This window comes from Temnothorax curvispinosus, unplaced genomic scaffold (assembly GCF_003070985.1).
Source record: "Temnothorax curvispinosus isolate PA1 unplaced genomic scaffold, ASM307098v1 QBEX01004775.1, whole genome shotgun sequence".
In the NCBI taxonomy this organism is placed as follows: Eukaryota; Metazoa; Arthropoda; class Insecta; order Hymenoptera; family Formicidae; genus Temnothorax; species Temnothorax curvispinosus.
Genome location: NW_020214555.1, coordinates 335909 through 347602, shown reverse-complemented (window position 1 = coordinate 347602; position 11694 = coordinate 335909). Strand labels below are relative to the sequence as shown.

The window sequence follows — 11694 nt, the reverse complement described above, 5'->3', positions numbered from 1 at the left end:
AGAGAACGAACGAGACGTGTAAGCGAACGGGACAGAGGAAACAAGAAGGAGATACGGGAAGAGCGGAAAGGAGAGATATGAGGAAAGGCGAGATAGAGAGAAAGAGATACCGTGAGCGAAAGATCGTGAGGGAAAGGGAAAGGACCAGAAGAAGAGAGACGCGGAGAGACAAGGAAGCCGGATTCGTCCAAGTAGGAGCGACAACGAGATAGAGGGAGCGAAAGAGAAGAGAAGAGATGGAGAAGAAGCTGGAGGAAGAAGAACCGTCGCCGCCGTCGCGGTGCGCGAGAGAGAAGGAGAGCGCGCACGGCAGTCGTAAACGGCAACAATTGCTGCGGGCGTTGCCACTCGAAAGCCCGAGTGCCTAATGCCAGATGTCAGACGGTGGTTAGAGTCATTACGGTCATCACTTCGTACCGCGATATACACGCGGTGTGTGTGCACCGGCGGAGCCGATGCAACGGCCTCGCTCTCGCATTCGCATCGACTGCCACGCACCGCCGCGATCGTCCGATTCGTAATCGATTCTCGACTCGAGAGCAGTGGCCGTGGAAAGTGTAGCGACTGTATCGGGAAGAGGAGAGCGCCAGGGGAGGGAGGCGAGGTCTCCCGGTCCTCGAGAACGAGGAGGATGGAAGGAAAGTATCTACGCCGAAGTGGAGCACGCCTCGCTGGCGTTTTTCTCAAGTCCCTCGTTCTTTCCGAGCTCGTTGTTAGAGAGACGGACGCGTATAGAGAAACAGACAAAAGGCGCCGTGGCTTAATGATCCTCCGTCGCCGGTTAGGACGGATAATGAGAGACCTGCGCGAGGATGAATTGGAACCAGTGTTCCCAATGTGTAGGCCGCGCGCATAAGTACGTACGCGCGCGCGTTCCGTTATTCCACGCGTGAATATGCGCGGATATCGTTAGATCCGAGAAATAAATGCGCGCGCGCGCGTGACGAAAGTGTCCGCTGAAAGCGCGATTCCTACGCAAATCACGATTACCGTGTTGAAGAAATGAATTGTATTCATAATTGAATTTATTTGTCGATCCAACAAAAATGATGTTTGTGTTTGATATTCGTTTTTTTTTCTCTTAATCATCCGCCCCACTAATCTATTGGCACATATCCTTATCAGAATCAAATGGCCGCGTTTCGCGTTAAACGAAGGCGAGAGCAGAGACAGAGGTTTCTCAGGAGCCGAGAGCGCAAAGGACTCGACATCGCGCGAGTCCAACTTCCAAAACCCGTTTCTACGTCGGAGCCGCCGTAGATCTGGTCTCTGTTCGCGAGATAGAAAGAACAGCGAGCGAGTGGGACAGAGAGGGAAGAGAAGCGAGACTGATAGCAAGAGCGAGAGCGGAAGAAATGCATAGAGGGGAAGGAGACGAGAAGCCCGAGAGACGGAGGACCAAAGGGGTGGAGCCGCATCGAAGGGGGATGGAGCGAAGAAGGTCCGGGCCCGGGCCCGGGCCAAGCCGGGGCCCGGGTTCCGAGAGCCCGAACGAAAAATCTGTAATTATAATAATTACAGCCGAGCGAACAACAATTATAAATCATCATTGAACTAGGCAGCGAAACGCCAATAAAATATATATCGTACCGGGAGCAGACATTAACATCGGTGCGGCGCGGCGGCCGGCGTCGCGTTGCGCACGGCTTCACCGGATGCGTTCGCCGTGCCCCGCGAGCACGATTGAAAAATACCCTCGGATTATTCCCGGTGCAATTTCCATCGGCATTCGGCGGTGCGTACCCGCGCCGCACGCGGATGACAATCCAGAGGGACAAAAAAGGGTCAAGCGAGCGTCCGCGCGAGACAGACAGGATGTGGGAGAAAGAAGGCGGAGAAGATTTCTTCTCTCCCTTCATTTCGCGTTCTTGCTTCGTATCCTCATCCTCCTCCTCGCAGGAATCTACGGTTCACAAATCGTTACTATGAATGACGAACGTTATTACGAAGTCCCCTCCGTCATGGATGAACATTTCCGTCAGAAACGCGGCAATTGAAATGTGATAAGCGTACGCTCTAAAAGTCGAATAGTGAAATATCACTCAGAATGAGTGAAATGCAAGTGTAACGAAAAGTGAAAATTGAGTCTGTGCACTTGGAATGATACACCTGAGGATACGCCACTCTCTTAAAAAAGAGTAAAATTGCGCTGTATAAGTTGAAGCAAAACTGCACTTCATTTGAGTGAAAGGGCACTCTTTTCGAGTGCAGTAGATCAGTGTCCATAGGAATGAATTATGTTACTCTACAATTTTAAATTGAAAATTTTACTCTGTTAGAGTCATTTATCAGTCAATCAGTAAATCGTGATTTACTATAGCTTTAGAGTGAGATCGTATCACTCTAAAGCTCCAGTAGAGTAGCTACTCTAAAAACTTGAGTGAAAACTTCACTCCTACCTTATGAATGCCCGCATTTACTCAAATTAGAGTGACAACCCTCTCTTTTAGAGTAATTATCACAATTACTCTAATATATTAATGGCGAAAAACGCTTCGTCAAAGCGTACAGAAAACACATTGATCATTCATTGAGGCAATCCAATGGTCAACAAATTATTATTTTTGGTGTTATCGACATGTTTAAAGCTTCAGTTTTTAACGGGTTTCGGAAACAAATCCGTCTACGCGAGGAGACCTATAAGATGAATCCCTTCGTTATTTCTGCTAGTCTATGAAAGTTAGCTGTAAATTCGTTACACGCTGACACAATCGGGAGCCGCGGCAGTGTAATACAACTTTCGACGATTACGTCGAACGTAATACGATCACTGGTAACGTCGGTGCGGCGACAGCCGGTGTACACGCGTAATCGTCTTTCCGAGACGGTGCGACATCTCAAATTTCAGTGACGCGTTGCGAACACGTGCGGAAGGCGGCGACGCGGCGCGGCGCCGTCTATTATCCCTTGTCCTATCTCTTTTCCGGGATCTATCCTTTATTGCGTCCTGGCCTTGTCATCGCGGGGTGTATACAAATGTGCGCGGCCGGTCGCACGGCGGGACGTAACGACGCGGCGCCGGCTCGTGAAGCACCCATCGGGTGTCGGGACTAACTTGTTCGCGTTCTAGCACCGCTCCGGGGGGAAAGGGCGTCTCGGCGTGTACAGCGGCGGCGACGGCCTCGCTAAGAGAACGCGTCAGCGGGGGATTCTTCTTCGTGATCGCCGCGCGGTCTATACGTGGAGGAGAGCGCCGGAAGAGCGAGGCGCGCGGGAGAACCACCAGGAAGACGTTACATTCCTTTCTCTCCTCTCTCTCTCTCTCTCTCTCTCTCTCTCTCTCTCTCTCTCTCTCCCTCTCCCCTCTTCTCTCGGATCGACGACGTTACGCCCCTGAGCGACTCACGTCGCCGCTATGCGTGCCCGTGCGTACGCAACACTTCTTTCCTCATTCAGGTCGCCGCTCGTGGCTCCTACCGCTCCTACTCGTATACGCTCGAACGCTACTCCGCCTCTCTTTCCTCGCGGAGAGAAAGACACGCGGGCCGTATGCAAATGACGCATAGCACGGATTTGTTTGGGCCGTATGGACCGGGTGCCTTTTTCGCGGAATGAGAAAACGAAACGAAAATCAATCGAACGCTCTGTCCGGATACTCGCGATACTAATTGAAACAGCCGAAGAAAACCTTCCCTCCCGTTTACTCTCTTTCTCTCTTTCTCCCTCTCTCGCTCCAAGTACCAATTACAGCTTTCCCGGCTTTAACATACGTGCCTGACGGCCCGCGGCTAGTTACGACCGTTCGTTCGTGCCCTTTTGCCCGGCTGACTGCATCGAGGAACCTTTAATGTGAATCTTAGCGACTTTACGCGAAACGACGTGGCTTATGTAAGGGTTTAAACGCCAAGTACCCACCGGGCGTGTAACGTCACTCTCTCGCGCCGACGCGCGACATTTAAGATATTAATTTATAGAGGCTGATCGTGTCGCGAGGCGCGTGCAACACGGCCGGTAAACGTCTCTCGCGCAATCGATTCCGATGACGGGTCAATTAGAACCCGCGGCATAAAGACCGATAACGGATTTTCACTGATCGAATCGGTCGGTAGGGATTAGCGTGATTTCTCAAGTGTATGTCAATTAAACTTCGATCTCGCATTGATGAGCACTGGCGAAACGTGGTTTGTGCGACTTCTGTATAATCGGCGCTTTCTCGCGCGCGGACGTTGGTGGTTTAACAAATTAAGATAGCGAAGACACCTCAACCTCAAGCTCGAGTCGAACTCTCTCTCTCTCTCTCTCTCTCTCTCTCTCTCTTCCTCTCTTTCACGGAATATAAATATCAATTACGCGCCAAGAGAGAGACACCGACAGTACCGCGCTTGTTAAGGGAGATGACAGCGTTACGTCAGTCCGACGCAACACCCGCGAACGTCCGAACAAGTGTGGAAAATATTCCGTACGTCATACAGATATCAAACGGCGTGACAAGCAATTCACAAAATTGCAACAGCCCGCGGACCTATTCCGCAACTTTTTGCGTTGCAACCCGACTGACGAAACAATTGCCCGTTAGCGTTGCTATATACGACTTCATATGCGAGCGAGCGCGGCGTTAAGAGAGCAGCGTTAAAAACACGATATCACGGCGCGGCGGGTGAAAAGCGCAACGTAAACATATCGCTCACACTTTGAGCGCAACAATGCTAACAGGATGCGAAACGATTCCCATAGACTCGCGCGTTTGCGCGCGTTTACCCGTCACGCGGCTTGACGTGACATTAGCGTTTAGCCGAATCCCAAACGCACACAATCGTCGTAAAGCAGCATCCTCACTAGAGCAACAACGAGCAACTTTTGCTTGTTGCTAAATGTTTCTAAATAATCCGTCAAAATAATATGTCAACTTGTGGCAACATTTTGTCCACACCGAGGCAACATAATCACAGAAATATTTGGGTTTTGTTTCTATTCCCGTCTTCCCATTTGCAGACCTGAATGTTCACATTGAAGGAACATTTGTTCTTGTTACTCGTTGACGCGTTTTCCTTTCATCTTTATCACTTCGAATAAAGACACGCAACAAGCGGCAGCTTCGAACGGAAACATAAAGAAATAACTTCAAGAAACTTTCGGCAACAATCAGAAACTTTTTTTAAGAAACCATGAACAAAAACTTACTCGTTGTTACTCCAGTAAGATCGCCACTTAAAGGGGTCTACCCTGCTTTCTCACATTTCCGTGGCGCGCAACACGGGAGAAAAGTGCTTTTCACAATCCTACCTTGAGAAAGCAGTCTCCGATGGGCATGTCCTCCGGCACGGTGGCGTTGTAGAGCGGCTTCTCGAAGATCGGCTCGTTGTCGTTGAAATCGTGAATGGTGATTCGCACGGTCGCGCTGCTGCTGAGGGGCGGACGTCCGGAATCGGTCGCGTACACCACCAAGATCGGCGCCGGGTCAGCCTCGCAGTCCACGTGCGTCACCGTGGTGACGAGGCCGGTGGTCTCGTCGATCGCGAACCACGTCGCGTTCGCCAAGGAGTAACGGATCGCCGAGTTGGCGCCCTCGTCGAGATCGGTCGCGACCATCTGTATCACCGACGTGCCGGGCTCGGACACCTCCAGGAGATGGGCCTCGTACACGTCGTGCTCGAACTTGGGCGCGTTGTCGTTGACGTCGGTGACGAGCAGCCGAAAGGTGCGGACGGCGCACAACGGAGGCGTGCCGGCGTCCGTCGCCTCTACCGACAGCTCGTAGACGGGCTGCTCCTCGCGGTCCAACGGCCGCTCGACCACCACGAGGTAGATGATGTTGTCCCGCGTGGCCAGGCCAAAGTGACCCTCGCCGCCCGTCAGGGTGACCGTCGCGTTGGAATATTCCGTCCGGGAGTCGGGATCGCTGACGGATATCCGGGCGACGAACTCGCCGGGCTGTGCGCTCTCGCTGATCTTGGGGGTCGCGTCGTCCGACAGGAAGATGACGGTGATGGCCGGCTGATTGTCGTTGACGTCGGTCACGCGGACGGAGAGAAAAGCGCTGGCTTCCAGCGGCTGGGCGCCGCGATCCCGAGCGACGATCACCAGCTCGTGACGTTCCTTGGACTCGAAGTCGAGGGCTTTGTTGACGTAGACCATCCCGGTCTCCGGATCGATGCGGAACATCTCCTCGCGATCGGACTGCCGGCGATTGATGGAGTACTCGATGCGGCCGTTGTCCCCGACATCGGCGTCGGTCGCGTTCACCGCGAGCACCGGCGTGCCGACGGTCGCGTTCTCCGGCACGCTCGCGACGTAGCGCGTCTGGTTGAAGACGGGCGGATTGTCGTTGACGTCCTGCACGGTGACGTTGACGGTGAGGCGGGAGCGGAGGGGCGGCGTGCCGCCGTCGAGCGCCTCGATCACCAGATGATAGCGGGAGCGCGCCTCCCGGTCCAGCGAGCCGGCAATCTGAAGGTCCAGGTACAGAACGCCGTCGCGGCCGCGCTGCTGCGACAGCCGGAATGCGTCGCCGTGATTCCCGGACACGATCTCGTAGCGTTGCGTCGTGTACTGGCCGAGATCGGGATCGTAGGCCGGCGGCAGGGGCCGCTTGACGTCGCGGGGCGAATTCTCCGGGAACTCTATGTCCACGTGCGCCTCGGCGAAGGTGGGCGCGTTATCGTTCTCGTCGAGAACCGTAATAACCACCCGCACGCTCGGCAGCGCGACCAGGCTGTACGACGGCCGGGTCTCGCGGTCCAGCGGCACCCGCGTCCTTATCTCGCCCGTCGCCGGCTCGACGATCAGGTCGGTCTCCACCGGCGAGCCCGGCACCAGCGCTATCAGATACGGCGGACTATCGATGTCAATGAAACCCACCCGGGTGCCCGGCCGCACGTTCTCGGACACTTCTAGGTACTTGACGCGCTCGGGCAGCGCGCCCGGGGCGGGGGTCGCTCCCAGGACGAGGAACAGTAGCAGACGCCACATCCTGGGGCCTCCAACACCACGCCACGGCCGTCCTCCGCCTCCTCCTCCTCCTCCTCCTCCGAGCCCACCTCGCCCTCCTCGACTCGCGATATTATCTCCTTTCCATTCTCCGCGCGGCCGCCGATCGCGTCGCGGGGGACGACCCCGAGTCCTCGTGCACCTTCCCGTCGCGCTTCTCGCTTCCACCGGCACTATCCTCTTGTCACCCAACTTATAAACCTAACCTTGTAGCACCAACACGACAAGCAACCACCAAATATCACTGTGTTTTACCCGTGAGCGGGTCTCTCGCGGCTAAGATTCACTTCCACCGACTGTTATGTTCACATACCAAGTACCAGCCTCCCTTCACTTTAAGCAAACTCTCGTGTTTCGAGTACCGGCGTAATTGTCTCACCGTGTCGTCGATTCGCACCAGCGGCCGCGCAAACCGTGTCCCGGTACCTGTGAGGACATAGCAGCGTCGCGTCGCGTCGTGGGGATTCGCTCGTTCGGGCTGAAGGGAACCGAATTATTCGCGACGCTCCACTTTTCCCTAGAAAGTGACTCCTTTCCCGGTTTCTCCGCCAGGTTCCTTCAGCGGACTATCGACGGCGAGATGTAGGGCATTCCCGGCGTCAGATCCACGTCCCGATAACCGGCCCAACCGATCAGCACGACCGGTCGCGAACCCGGCGCGATCGCCCCGCGTCATGCATGACCGCCGTGTTCCCGTCCCGTCGGACACCTCACGAATCCGATCGCGTGTTTCGTCCCAGGGGACGTCACGGGCCGGTCGTTGCCGTTGTCATTCTCGCTGGTCAACCGCTTTAAGACGTCCGTCCACCAGTTCGCGTTGACGAATCAAGGTGGGAAACCAGTCTACGGATCCAGGAACAGAATTCCAGAAGAAAAGCGGAAAAGTAGGTGGAACAACGATCGTCGAACGAACACTCTGAACTGTCAATCGTACACCAGTCGATACGTGTGCGCGAAATCACGAAGTAGATGGATTAAACGACGCGCTCTTGCCCAACCACGCAACGCGAGACGCGCCGAGTATCACGGTATCGAGACGCGACTAGCCCCGTACACGCGCTTCTTTCCGCGGCTCTCACGGAGGAGAGACGCCCCGGTCGTCGTCCGACGTCTCAGCGCGGCCTCCTCTCGATCCCGAAGGGTCGGACCCTCTCCTCGATCGCGCACCGTTCTCTCCCGAACCGAACGAGACGGGATCGTGGCCCCGGTCCAACGGCAGCTACAGATCCGCAACAGGTACGCGAATCGCGGGGACCAAAACGACGGAGAGAAAGAGAGAGAGAGCTTAGAACCCCTCGCAGATATAGCGGCGGTAGCACGAGGTGTCGCGTACTTGGGCCCAACGTCCGTTCCGCGCGGCTTCGAGGTTAGGCATGCACTGACATGGCGGCACCTGCGAGGCCTACCCTTCCCCTAACCCGACGGACTCGCCTGGCTCGGTCAGGGGGACTCACGGCTGGGCCCCGACCAGCGGCGGCCATCTTGGAGAGGGGAGCCGCGCCGCGCCGCTCGGCGCTGGTACCGGGCCCCGATACACCGAGGCCCCGGCATTCAACGCGCTTCGCGCGGCAGCAAGCAGCTAGACCATACCAAACTCTCTTACCTGCCTGCCTGCCTGCATGCCGACCCTCTCCTTCTCTCTCGCCTTCTCTCTTTCACGCTCCTCTTGCTCCCGTCCCTTTCCCTCCTCATCTTCCTCCTTCCCTCCCCCCCTGCCGCGTGCTTCTTCCTCTACCTCTACCTATACCTGAGCGCCTCGGTATGCGAAAAACTGACTTACCGTCGGCGCTCATTCCGCGCCCGGCCCTTCAAGCCTCCTGTACCGAGAACCCTCTTCGTACCAACGGTCCCGGAATTTCGTGACACGAAACGGGGAAAAGCGACCACGTAGGAAACGTGCCGTCTCCTAGAAACGCGTGTTGTACGCGAGCCGGACCTGCGGGAGGGATATTATGCCCCTCGCAAAACGAAAATACCTGAATGCGTCGCACGGATTGTCTAACGGCCTAATCAAATCCGGCAGATCGTGAGGATCTTGGAATTTTGCGACCTGAGAAACGCTTGCCCCGAGGGACGTTTTTCCACAAACATTTTCCACGAAAGAGATTGCCTCGAACGATAGGCAATGTATCGTACGAATTGACTAATGACACAAGACCCTTTAGATGAGACACAAAGGTCCTGGAATTTCGTAACGTGACGGGAAAAGCGGCTACGGGAACGTGCCGTTTCTTAGACACGCGTGTTACGCGAATTGTGAGAGGAATGCTTAGATATAAAACGCATTTTCGAAATGCCATAGCGTCTAATAAAATTGAATAGAGTAAGTTGCAATCTGAATTTAAATCGAAAGAGAAATTCTAAATTCCCACGGGTATTACAGTACGACGAACAAGCTTCGAATCAGATTTACATCGTAAATTTGTATCTTTATGACTATATGATGTTTACGAATTATAATGTATTAGAAGTAAAAAAATTATTATAAACATATTTCCAGCGTCATGTTAATTCCGAAAAGAGTCACGGTGCGGTCTCGCTTCGCCTGTACTTGGCGCGAGACACTACCGTATCTCTTGATAATCTGTTAAGATTAGGAAATCAAAGTTAGTATTAATTGCACAAATGTAATTAGTAGAGATGTACGAATCAAGTATTTTTTATGTCGAATCGAATCGAATCGTATTAACAAAATTTCATCCAAATGGAATAAAGTCGAGCTAAATCCTTGGAATATAATTTTTAATTAACAATATAATTATTATTAGATTGACTTTTAACACGTAGATAATAAGAGAATATTTTGATGTGGAAAAATCATAGATATTGATTATAAATTCTTTTTAAGGCAAAAAACATATTTAAATATTAATATAAAACTAATCAAATACTTTAACTGCAATTATATTAGACGAAAAATCATAGATAAAGTATTAAAATACTCTAATATAGTATCCAATAACTTTACCCAATTACATACATAATTAAATCAAATAACATAAATAATATAGTTTATTTTATTATGAATACTCATAGCTCACTATTTCTTACGTATATTCAAACTTTTACTTACAATTTGATAGGGTCACAGAGCATGTAAAAAATTAGAAATGAACTTTTTAACTACTTAGTCGCTCAAGCGGCTGTAATACTAAATGCACTCAATGAATGCTACTATTAACATGATCACATACTATTTCGCTTATTAACGGAAAATATGATTTTATAAAATTGACAATTATATGATTCATATTCGAACTATCTAGATTTGGACTTTTGAAGAGTTCAAATTCGAATCATAGAATCGAATTTGAATCAAATCAAATCTCACCCGGTTCAATTCTTATTCGAATATAGTTCGCACATTTCTAGTAATTGGACAATATATAGTATTTCGAACCATTTTGCAAAGATTATAATGCACGTATATCGATTGACAATAATTTATGCAGACGGACAATTCCCACCAGTAACAAATTTCTCACATATATATATAATTTGCAATATTATTGTTTTAAATGTCTTTATATAAGGCGAATTAGAGATATCAACGATATATGATATAAACACTTCCTTGTCGGGAGATCATAAGTACTCGATGGCTCCAAGTGCCAATATCCTTGTCAATCAATGTCATAGGACATCCTTAACAACTGCAATCACGGTAGCGTAAAAAGTATAAGCACTGTCGTAAAATACGGAGCCCAAGGTATCGGGTTAACATTAGACTGTCAGCGTTTCCTCAATTGCGGGACATTCCTCTCCTCGCGGTTGTATAGCATTCGCCGGGCACGCAAACGCGCGCGTGGCGATCGAAAAGTTAGTATGTTTGCAGATGAGGTTTAACGAGGATTACGAGATGAGATAACGATCGGCGATCACCGTGGAACCGTCGCAAATCGGATCTCATTCGCACGTTACAACCATCCGCCAATACGCTCTGCTTCGAGAGACCCGTTGCTTGAGGAGGATGCGGCGCGCCGGTTTGTTACTTCGCGAGATGATAGGCGTTTGATAGATCACCACGATGCCGCCGGCCGCGCGAAATCAGTCCAGAACGAAAGGAACATCCCCCTACCTTCCATCCAAGGCGTTTCCGACGGCGACGGCGACGGCGGCAGCCGGTCGGTCGCCGAGCGGCGACGCGTGTCCCGGGGGTCGAGAACCCCTGAGTCTCTCTCTTTCTCTCTCGTCTCTACCTGACTCTACCTGACTCTACGAGTAGGTAGATAAATCCGCCGCCTACTACTACCTCGCCGCGCGGTGCGGCGGACAATGCGCTCGGGACGGCGCATCATCGTCCGTATTGTTTGCTTGGCCAACGGGCGCACCGCTCGGCTTTTCTCGCAGGTGCTGGAAGCGGAGAAGAGCGGAGGAACGTGTCCGCGCGCACTTTAGCCATCACGTAACATGACGACGCGCGCGCGCACAGCACAACCGGCACGCTGGATATTTCCCGGAAATCAAGTCGCTCGCCCGCGGAAGCCGCTCCCCATAGTCCCCGTGTATCCGCGTGGAAATGACGCACGATTTCAGGATGCGCTCGTCGCGCATCGTGTCTGCCGCGCGCAAATTCCATAAAAATGGCCGGGATCAGCGGTAGTTGGTTTTAATGACGTGGGAATGTGCGCATCACAAGTTTCGATGCGCAGCAATCTCGTCTCGCAAAGAGATTCGAGAAAGAGAGAGAGAGAGAGAGAGAGAGAGAGAGAGAGAGAGAGTGTGTGTGTGTGTGTGTGTGTGTGTGTGTGTGTGTGTGTGTGTGTG

The 11694-nt window shown here is 52.2% G+C and overlaps 1 pseudogene; it reads right to left on the bottom strand.

Moving 5' to 3' along the window:
- Positions 1-2930: 2930 nt before the first annotated feature.
- LOC112454062 lies at positions 2931-7628 on the bottom strand (annotated as a pseudogene).
- Positions 7629-11694: the final 4066 nt, after the last annotated feature.